This window comes from Rousettus aegyptiacus, unplaced genomic scaffold (genome assembly GCF_014176215.1).
Source record: "Rousettus aegyptiacus isolate mRouAeg1 unplaced genomic scaffold, mRouAeg1.p scaffold_m13_p_4, whole genome shotgun sequence".
Classification (NCBI taxonomy): Eukaryota; Metazoa; Chordata; class Mammalia; order Chiroptera; family Pteropodidae; genus Rousettus; species Rousettus aegyptiacus.
Window position 1 is genome coordinate 158955269 of NW_023416307.1, and position 10744 is coordinate 158966012.

The following is a 10744-nucleotide window of genomic DNA, read 5'->3' on the forward strand; positions in this document are numbered from 1 at the left end:
TCAAGAGGTCGCCCACGGACAAGGCGCCGAGGAGCCACACCGTCCACCCCCACAGGACACGGGGGCAGACACCGTCACCCCACCGGGTATTTTAAAAGGATGGCATTTCAAGTTTAAATGACAGCTTTCACATATTTCACCCACAGCATCGGTATCATACTGAACAAATATCAGAAGAATAAGGGCATCGTAATAAGCTCGGCTGTTTCAGGCACAGCCCAATCGTGTGCCTGGCGCCATAACGGACTCATCTTAGCCTTCGCAGCCCTACAAGAACCCCCACCACATGGATCAGGAGAGGGAGGCCAGGACAGGTTAAGCGACCTGTCTTACCAACATCCAAGTGGCAGAGCCAGAATTTGAATCACCAAACCATTCTGAATCACCACGTCTGCCCACAGTCTTTCTCCTACATCACATAAAACGGTGTTTTCCATCTGTGGAGACTGAATCCCAGCCTAAAATGTGGAATGCACTGTTTTGGGGAGAGCTATGTATATATTTTTTATGTTCCATAAGAGTTAACCTTAATATATTGAGTTAAGGAGCCACATTAAGAGAAAATTACTAAAATCTGTAAAAGCTCATTAATGTGGGAAAACAAAAGACCGCTGCTTTGAATAACAGTAATGTTTTTTTAAAAAGTATTCATTTCAGTTACAGCCCATAATATAAACTACAATAGACTTGTAAATTGCTACTAATAAAAAAAAACTGAGTGGGGTTAATGGAACCGTGAGTTCACAAGAACCCCTCACACACTCACTTACACACACACACACTCACGTTACTTTTACAGTATCTACCATGGTTACAGGGATCTGACCATTACCTTAAAAAAAAAACACAAACAAACAAACAAAAGGGACCAACGTACTAGGAATGTTAAGTTAGATGCGGGTGACGCCTGGAGATGCGCTCAAGGAAACAGAAGGACCTTCTCCCTGCGTGAGGACCCCGGGCACAGAGCGCGGGGGTCTGACCGCCCTCCACGGCAGTCACACGGGAAGCCCCGCGAACGTGGCTGCTGCAGCGCATGGCACAGACGCGCGCCCGCTGTCCCCGACGCGGGCCTTTTCCGTCTCTGCTGTAGGACAGTCGCATTTCACCGCCTGGGGCCTCCAGCAAGAAGCAGGCGCAGGAGGGACTGAGGACGGCGAGGACGGACATGGAACGCCAACGTTACGGTCCCCACACCCCAGAGCGGGGGGCGCCCTTCAGAGCTGCACTTGGAATCCGCTCGAACTGGCACGTTCGAATTTGGAACGACTCGGACATCTGACTTTTCACAAACAGTACACGGCCGGCTCCCAAAACACGGAGCTCACGTGACCCGGAAAGGTGGCAGAGGGAAGACGGGTCACTCGGTGCACGGGACAGGCTTGTCAGCAGCCCGGCGTAACAGTCAACGCTTCGTCAAACCCGGTGTGCACATCGCAAAGACGGTGTCAGGGGGCCGATCTGCCGGGTGCCTAGAAGATGCCTCGCTCACCGGCCGGCCTTAAACCCAGCATGTCACACTCACGGCATCGCCACAGGTAGGCGCAGTCGACTCCACCTGCGAGGTCTCGATCGCCACCCTGGGAAGGGCGGAGCGCGGTCCACACCACACAGCTGGGTGGCAGCAGGACAGGCCTGTCGGCCGTGGGCTACACGGCCACCCTGGGTCCCTCACGTGGCCCTTTGTCATCAGGAAGCAAGTCAGAGTCAGAGTCGGCCACATGTTTCAAGGGAAAAGTAATATATTCTACACCAAAAAAAGGAAAAGAACGCTATCGTTAGGTTAAAGGCAAACCTCTGCTTACAATCGCTGAGTTCCAAGGATCTGAGATGGTCACGTTTGTACTTCAGTTTTTGCCAGGAATTAGAAATGTGACTTAACTAAACGCCGTGTCTTTAAGACCACCATCCTCCTAACTCAACAGGGTTTTAAAAGCAATGGTTAGACTCCTGATTAGTTTGCTAATCTGCACAGAGCCTGGAATCGATAGCCAGCTAATAGCTAATCAAAGGAGTCACGACAGATGAAAATGCCCACATGCGCGTTTGATGCCTGACGAGCTACCCGAATGCCGACGACCAGATGCGTGTGTGCACGTCACACAGAGGCAAGGTGCTGGAATCTCCCCCGGACACCACGTCCGGGCACGCGAGCCACGCCGCCCTCCGGCCCGGCTTCCCCGCCGCGGGGCCGGACCCGCCTCGGCGTAAGTGCGCGCGTGACGCGGGGCCTCCTGGACACTCCCATGACAAGCCCGAAAGGCAGGGCCAACAGGGACGACCGAGGTTTTCATCCGGACAGTTGTGCCGGGCGCGCGTTTTAGACACACGGGTGGAGAGGACGTTTCTCTGCGGTGACGGCGAACGAGACTCTCGTGTGCGTTTCCCGAAAGCCTCCCGGGCGTCACAGAGCCGGCGGCGCTTCCGCGGCCGAAGCCGCGCGTCCTCGGGAAGCCAGCTCCCTTCTCCAGAAACGCGTTTATTTCCTCCATCGTGCAAAACTGGTAGTTTGGGGGTTATGAGCCGAAACTGACCCTGCCTACATATGGAAAACATTCTCTCTTTCCAAACCATGAAAAATGTTGACTCCGGCTTTTTAAAAACCAAGAAAAATAAAACCTTGTCCAAAAAGGAAGTAATCTGGCAGCCAACTCCTGCTTTTCCAAGTTTTAAACAACGAAAAACATCTTTCTGGACTATTTGCTGTCACTCTCGCTGGCTTGCTTGTCCCGCTTATCACACTCTGAGTGACATCATTAACGCTCCACAAACCCGTACTTTCTGGGTTTGCATGTAAGTCTGGCATGTACCATGTTCCAGGTAGAGAGGCTCAAATAGCAGTAACACTGGCCAACCCCACGCTCAGTCCGTCCAGGCACCGTCCTGGGTGGTCTGCTCGTGACACCCAAGTCTTCAGCAGCCCTGGGTGGTTCCCAACTTTACCAACGTGCCCCTCAATCAGCTACGTGACTTATTGCGTCTTTAATGACCTGAACAAGCCTACGAAATGCAGGTCACCCTACCACACCCTACGACACTAAGGCCTGGGGGAGACAGGCACTCTGCCAGCTCGGGATGGACTCGGCACTGGCCGGGCGTCTGTGCGACTCCGGGTTCCAAGGTCCTACCCACGTCCCAGGACCCCGCGGGGTCCCGCGCGCCCTGTGGAAGGTCTGCCGCCATGCAGTGGAGGGGAACCGTGTCGTCCCGGTTTGTCCCAGTTTGCTTTTAACACTGAACGTCCAGCACCCCCGGGACCCGTCGGTTTGGGAAGACTAAGACGGCGATGAACTTCACAGCGAGTGTCATGTCGGTGCCGTGGGAAGAAATACGACGGGAGCAGAACCAGGGACAGGGACGGCGCCATCTCGGTGCCTCAGCTGCGTCGACAGAGGCTCCACAGCGCGACATCTGAGCCGAGCTCTGGGCAACTGACAAACAGGCGGAGAGCAGCCCAGACCGGGATGTAAAGGACGCGAGAAGGGCGGGGTTGACGCGGGAGGGCCGGGGTCCGGGGGTGGGGGGCGGGGTCTGGGATGCTGATGGGGGACAGGGGGAGGGGCAGGGTCCGGGATGCTGATGTGGGACAGGGGGAGGGGCAGGGTCCGGGATGCTGACCAGCCAGCAGAGGCAGAGCCGGGCTGCGGCCTGAGCAGGGGGACTCCGCGGGGAGGGGGGACCGCCATCGGGGCCCCAGGGCCGACCTCGGGAGAGGGACCGAGTGCCAGGGTTCACGTGCGCCCCCTTCACGGCCCGACCCCACACGGACGGCTCCTGCCTGACTCGGTGGCCGCACATCCTGGGGGGCGCGGGGGGGGGGGGGCGTGGCGCAGCCGCACACCTCGTGCCCGGAAGTCCGCGTTATCACGAGGCCGCGGAACTGTTAGGGACACAGCCAGCCCACGCGTCAGACGAGTTCGCGCGAAAAACGAACGGCAACAGAACACCAACCCCCTAGATGTCCCCAGCACCCCGCCTGAATTGTCCCCCTGTGTCCTTGACCCGGTTCATCAGCGCGGATGGCCTGGGACAGAAACTCAGCCCAAACCGGCTGAAGCCGAAGGGTAGTTACAAGTCCAAGGCGCCGAAAGGGCATGAGGCGAACTCGCTGCGGGCACGGCCGGGCGGAGGGGCTCGGGCCCTGGCCACGGCCAGCGTTCTCCCCGCCCGGCCTCCGCCTGCGCTGCCCAGCGCGGGCGGCGACGCAGGACACGCAGCCTCCGCCCACGCCAGCCGGCTGGAGCAGGGGCGGGCCCGCGCCCTCGGGGCTGCCCCCTCGTCCACGGGCATGGGTGCAGGGCGTGCACGGGGACCCCGAGAGGTGGCCACACATCTCGCCCTGCGGAGGTCCTCACTGGGTGCCGGCGGGTGGGGGAGCCGACCCGGTGTCGGGGGGCAGGGATGGGCACTGAAAACACTCTGCCACGGTGGACGCGTGTGCGGACACCCTCGCCCACGCCCACAGGGTGAAGGCCGAGCGCCCTCCCCGATGACCGGCGTCGCTGCGGGCTCGTCCTGGGGCGGGGGGGGGGGGCGGGCGCAGTGTGGGTCGCGGGGGCGTGTGGGACCGCTCCTCCGCCCTCTCCACTTTACTGTGAACCTGAAACTGCTCTAAAAAATTAGGCTTTAACACAAAAGGACGGGACAGTAACAGAAGAAGAAAGGAAAACACACCCATCAGGCAAAGGGGCGGGAGTCATGCGCTTGGCTCCGCGAAGCCGGCGGGGAGGGGAGCCGAGAACCCGGGGGGGGGGGGGGGTCGTGGCGCACGGTGCACGGACGGGTGCACGGATGCGCTCGCTGCTGGCCCGGGAGTGACCGGTCCCTTCCCGCCAAGCCCGTTTCCCTCCACTCCCCAGCCTCCCCTGCAGCCGGAAGGGCCAGGCCCGTGAGGGCAGAGGCCACGTCGCCACATCCGGGCCAGGCGACCCCCGCCCGTGACACCTGTCACGACGTTTCTGTCCTCACACCCCATACGCCTTGTCTGAACGAGGACGAGCCAGAAATACAGAGTTGTGACACGTCGCTAAAGGCGGGGAGCTCGTCTGTGACAGCAGCGGGACAGAGGCCCCCCGACGAGACCCCGCGGGGCTCGGCCGGCTGGGAGCCTGCGCGCATGACAGGAAGCGGGGTGACGCCGCGCGGCGCTCCCCACAGGAAGGGGCTTCGAAACACACGCGCGCGCACACGAGCACATGCACACACACATGTGTACGCACACACGCACATATGCATGTATGCACTCGTGCACACACGTGTGCGTGCACACACGTACCCATGCACATCCGTGTATGCACTCGTGCACGCGTGCACACGCGTGTGCACACATGCAAATGGCACGGACATGAGGAAACGTGGAAGGGAGGGGCCTTCGGACAAACCTATCACAGGAGATTCCTTAGGACGAGGAATTCAGAGAAACTTGGGCGGAAATGACCAGGGGCCTTGCAGAAAGAGGAGACGGGTAAGTGTGCAGCACACGTGCCGGCTGCGGGCGAGAAGACACGTGTCGCTAACTCGTAGTGACGCTGCCGCAAGCCCGAGCTGGACGACAAGAAGGAATGACTCCAGGACGTAGGGGCGGGGGCTGTCTCGGCAAGAGCACCCACCGTCTCACGGCCGACCGCCTGGAGTCCCCGCGGCCCCCACGGGGCGCCCTAACCGCTCCAGGCACCCCTGCAGAAGACAAACACCCAGGGCCGGGGACATGAGGCCGAGTCCCCCCATCAGTGGGACGGGACAGCAGGGCGAGCGCGCAAGGGGCCGCTTCTGTCCACGGGCCCCTCTGCTCACGCAGGAAATCGCGCAAGCGCCTTGCGAGGGCAGGGGGCTCGGGAAGCCTCTGCTCCTGGGGTGCGGGCGGGGGGAGGGGCCGGTCAGCGCGCCCCGTGAGGTGAGGACGGAACCGTGAGCTGCTGGCTCGCTGGGGAGGGCGCCTGCTCAGGCTGCGAGGCGGACAGGAGATCGTGCCCCGCGCTGCAGCGGGGAGGTGGTGGGCCCTGAGGTGGCCCCAGGGCGCGGACCCTCACGATCGTTCATCGGCAGCGGAGGAACCCCGTGGCGGAGGGACCTGCCCTCCGAGTCCGCCCCTCGCCCTGCGAAGCATGCGAGATAAACTCGCACCCGCCAGACCCTACTGCGGCCTCACATTCCGTGCAGTTTCTGTTCTTCTGTGGGATTTTTAGATTCTCCTCCAACGTTTTTATATAGACCCAAAAAAGATGGACCAACGGCTACAATACGACAAGTAGCGAATCGGGAACAGAAAATGGTACAGTGAAGCTGCTACGAAAATCAGTCCGGGAGCCAGAGAGGCTGGTTCGGATCCCAGCTCTGCCACTTGCTGGCCGCGCCGAGCAAATGACTTCGTTTCTCTCAGCCCGGCTCCCCAGCTACGCAACTGAGACGATCACCTCCACCTAGGAGGGCAAAGCGCTTGGCAAAGGATGTCGAAAGCGGGGCGCGCCCTGCACGGATGAGCGGCTTTTTTCTCCCCCTTCTCTCTGTCCCGGTGTTCACGGACCACGGACCGAGAGGAAGTAACACTTACGGAACGTGGAGGAAATAGCACCCTAGCAACGGAGCGCCAGAGAAGGCCGGCTGTTCCTCCAACTGTTCCTTCCCCTCCCTGGAAACGCGGACGGACTACATTTCCCAGCCTCCCCTCCAGTAAGAGTCACCCGCACCCAGCCCACGGAGTGTCACCTGTGACTTCCAGGTCTGGGCAGTGAACACACTCAAGGCTTGGGCGCCCACTGGCGTGAGGAGGGTGGACACGGGGACTCGGGGGCCCCGAACGGGTGCAGGCTGCGTCTCTGAAGGACAGGTCGCAGGGGAGCCACCAGGGCCACCCCTTCTGGGACTCCCGCGAACGAGGAACAAACTGATGTCACATCCGACATGGGGCATTTTGGGGGTTCGTTCACTATGGCTGTTAACCCGCCCGATCTAACCCCGCTCTGCAGCTGTCGGGTCACGTTCGCTCCCCACCGCAGTGCCTGGCTGTCCCACAGCATCCGTGGGCAGGGCCACCCTGGGTCCAGGCGGATGGCGCCCCCTCCCCCCACACACATAGTACAACCAGTGGACAAAGCCCTTGCTTTCCCCATTGGATCCAGTCTTTCTGACCACTGGAGCTTCAGTCTTTAAATGGAAGCCTCAGTTTTCCGTCTGCACAGTCAGTCTGGGAAGGCCCCTGGGCCACACTCATCTCTTACTGCCCTTCCATCCACGACAGCGAGCAGGTGCTCGTGGCCCACCGGTGACAGACACACAGGCCCCAACACTGCTGATCCCGGCCGCAGTGTCGGGGTGATGACCAGCAGAGCCAGGGAGAAGGGAGGAAGGTGAGAAGTCGCAAACCGTTGGCCATCTCCAAAGTGGGGTGGACATCCAGGGGCTGTGCCAACCAATCCAGCGGAACTCAGAAAAACAGTCTTAGAGCTCCTGCCTTATCATTTTTCTTTTATTTATCCTTTAGTTTCTTCCGCTGTGTGTTTCATAACGTAAGCAGTCTATCACTGTAACAGTATGTGTCTATAATTTATAAATGTGTTTCAGTGATATATGGTCAAGCTTTCTTCTGATGGTATAGAATCAAAAAAATATATATATATGAAAGCCAGTAAGTCCAGGTAATAAATCTGGTCTTGCTCACCAGACTTAAAACACCGTGCGGTGGAAAATGTAAACAAAGCCCTCATGTCTGTGTATACAGCCATCTCTCTGCTCGACACGTGAACCAGCCTAATTCAATTAAAGTCGCACAAAAGCATGTCTTCACAAAAGATTAAATGTTCCGGATAAAAAGACCGATTGGAGCTGACGTATATTATATCTATGTCTTTGAATACAACAGAGCAGAACCCGACAAGCTAAAACCAGTGTCAGACAAACGTGGCCGAAAGGTGGTACTTTTCTGCTGAGAAGCTTAATTATTCAGGCTCCCTTTATTTTTGAAGACCTAAATTAAAGGCAAAGACATCCTGTGCACCTTTCGGGGAAAAAAAAAAATTCTAGCCAAAAGATTTAGTGCGTTGAGGGAAGACAATGAGAAGACCTACTTCTGAATAAAAAGAAGTAGGTAAGATAAGTGGGTGATCTGCTTGGAAGGCGAGCTCGAGATTCACTCCCAAAGACCTAGCAACGGGAAATGGCTGTGGCGAGAGGTGCCAAACTGACTCCAGGAGCCAACGGTCCGCAAGTTAAAGGAGCCAGAAAGTGTTTTTATAAAAGCTGCAAAAAAAGCAAATCTGCCCTCTTTTGAAATAAATGTCCAGGTGGCTCTGACCTGCACCACCACCCCCTCCCCCCATAAGAGGTCTCTCTTCCAGTCAGAGCCCCTTAATTATGGAAGGTCGGCTCCCCCAGCTTGCCAGCCACCTGGCAGGGCCCAGGTTCATCATCATGATCCCACCTGGGCAGCCCAGCGTCTACGAACACAAATCCGCGGCATCTGACACGGTGGCAAAGAGAACAGCGCCACAGGACCCGTTTCTGTTCCTCGGTCGTCTGGCCTCCCAGGGCCCCCCGCGGGGAGGCACGCAGTCCTGAATAAAAGCAAGCCGAGGACACCAGCTCCGGGGGAAACGTGTGCTTTCTCATGAACGCCGCGAAAACCACCTCCAAGAGTCTGCTCCCACGACACGATGCGCTTTTGCACCCGCTCGGGTAGAGACAGAGAACAAAGTTGCGGATCAGGCCACTGCGGGCGCCGCCGAGCGCCATTCTGGCCCCGCCCCCTCCCCAAAGGACATGACCATAAACCTCAAAGTACAGAAACAAAGGCATCTTCCAAATGTGTCCTGCGCGCATCCGAACACACCGGTGGCGGAATCCCAGCTGGACACGTCCGCTCCGCGCCACAGCGAACGGCAGGCGCTCCCCACGACACCGGGGGACGTGTTCGGTGACACGCTCGTCCCGCCCGGTGCGGGTGCAGCAGAGGCGCCAGGAAAAAGTTGGGAGCATTCCTGCCCCCGGGGACCCCTCTCTGCAAACGAGCCCCCCAGCTCAGGCCAGCACGCAGGCCCCCCGCCCAGGGCCCCCCATTCCGACTCGCCCCCGCTCCCTCCGCCTGCCTTCTCGCCGCGACCCTGGACGCCCCGCCAGCAGCCGCCCCCCGAGCCTCCTGCCGCGTGCAGCCGCCTCCGCGCGCGGACCCCGCTGAGCCGCCCAGACTTTCACGCGTTGGACGCCCCGAGAGGCTCAGGGAGACCCGGGCGCCCACGTCCCGCGACCCTCCCATGCACACCTGTCACCACGGAACTCGAAGCACAAAAGGGAAGCGGGGTGCGCACCCTCCGCGCCTGGAGCGCGCTCCAGTCGGCGTCTGCGGGAGCCTCGCGCGCCCGCGGAGTCGGGTCCGGGGGGACCAGGCGGTCTCGGCCTTTGGGGAGAACTGCAAAGGCCCCTGGAGTTGCTGGAAATGAACGCCCCCCGACCCCTGAGATGAGCTCCCTCAGCAGAGCCGGGGATGAGGGGCCATGCCACGGAGCGGGGACCGCGTCGCTGTGGCTCGCCGCTGAGCCTGGCACCCAGAGGGCGCCCCCCAAACCAGCCTCGGCTGCTACAGGGCTGCTTCCCCACGGCGCCGGGTCCCTCGGTCCCAAGTTCGCGGTCGCCGCGCGCCGCGGCCCGCCGAGCGGCGCCCGCGAACCGAGCCGGCAGGAACCCGCCGGACGCCGCGCGGGGAGCGGGGCGCAGAGGGGCGCAGCCCGCACGGCCGGGGCTGATTCCGGGGGACCCGCCGCAGCACGGGCTGGGCGCGCCGGGGGTCGCGGCGGCCTCGCGGCGCCACAAACTTAGTTCCCGGCTGACGGGGAGGGGAAGGGTCGCCCAGGGTGCCCGCGGCGGCGTGGGGGCCCTGCCTCCTCCCAGGCCCGGGTCCGGCCCGCAGGACGGGGGCCCCGGGGAGCCGCGCTGCGCCCGCCGCCCCGGGACCGTGCGCTCTCCCGACGCGGCAGCCGGGACCGCAGCCCGCGCCCCACTCACCTCGGCGGCCGCGCGGGCACAGTCCGGGCCCGGCCGAGCGGCGAGCGCTCCCTACTTGCGACCAATCCGGGCTTGAACCCGGTGCTCGGTGTCGGCCGCGCTCCCGCCCTCGCGCGCGGCGGCTCCGAAAACCCGGCGCCGCGGCTCCAGCTGCCGGCTCCGCGGCCTCGGGGAGGCGCGCGCGGCGGGATGGGGCGCGCGGGGAGGGCGGGGCCTGGGCCGGGGCGGGGCGTTCGGGGGAGGGACGGCGGGGAGGGGCGGAGCGCGCGAGGGATGCGGCGGATGGGGTGGGGACGCGGTGGGGGGACGCGCGGAGGGGAGGGGCGTGCGGGATGGGATGTGCGGGGTTTGGGTAGGAGCGTCGGGAGAGGGGAGGGGATGCGGGGAGAGTTGGGGCGCGCGGAAGGGTGGGGCGTGCGGAGGAGGGGCGACACGGGCTGGGAGGGGAGGGTCGCGCGGAGGGGCGGGGCGTGCAGAGGAGGGGCGAGCAGGGGACGAGCGTGCAGGGGAGGGGCGCGCGGAGGGGCGGGGCGTGCAGGGGAGGGGCGAGCAGGGGACGAGCGTGCAGGGGAGGGGCGCGCGGAGGGGCGGGGCGTACAGGGGAGGGGGCGCGCGGGCGCAGAGCATGCTCGGTGCGCGGCGCCGGGAGGAGGTGAGGCCCCGGCGCACCTGCGGGCGCTCCCAGGAGGGTAGGCCCCCCTCCAGGCCCTGCGCGCAAAGCCGGGGAGAGGCTCCGCGCCCGAGACCCAGG

The 10744-nt window shown here is 61.9% G+C and overlaps 1 protein-coding gene across 6 annotated transcripts in view; it reads right to left on the reverse strand.

Annotated features, from left to right (window-relative positions):
- The window catches only part of CNTN4 (contactin 4), a 637177-nt gene extending 627089 nt beyond the window's left edge, over positions 1 to 10088 (reverse strand). For 4 of the 6 annotated variants that reach the window (XM_036220058.1, XM_036220057.1, XM_036220056.1 and 1 more), the window contains exon 1: positions 9994 to 10088. The gene's annotated coding sequence lies outside the window, so the exon portion shown is untranslated. The remainder of the gene's footprint in view (positions 1 to 9993) is intronic. The other 2 variants (XM_036220051.1, XM_036220055.1) reach the window with 2 other exon arrangements.
- Between the last annotated feature and the right edge of the window lie 656 nt (positions 10089 to 10744).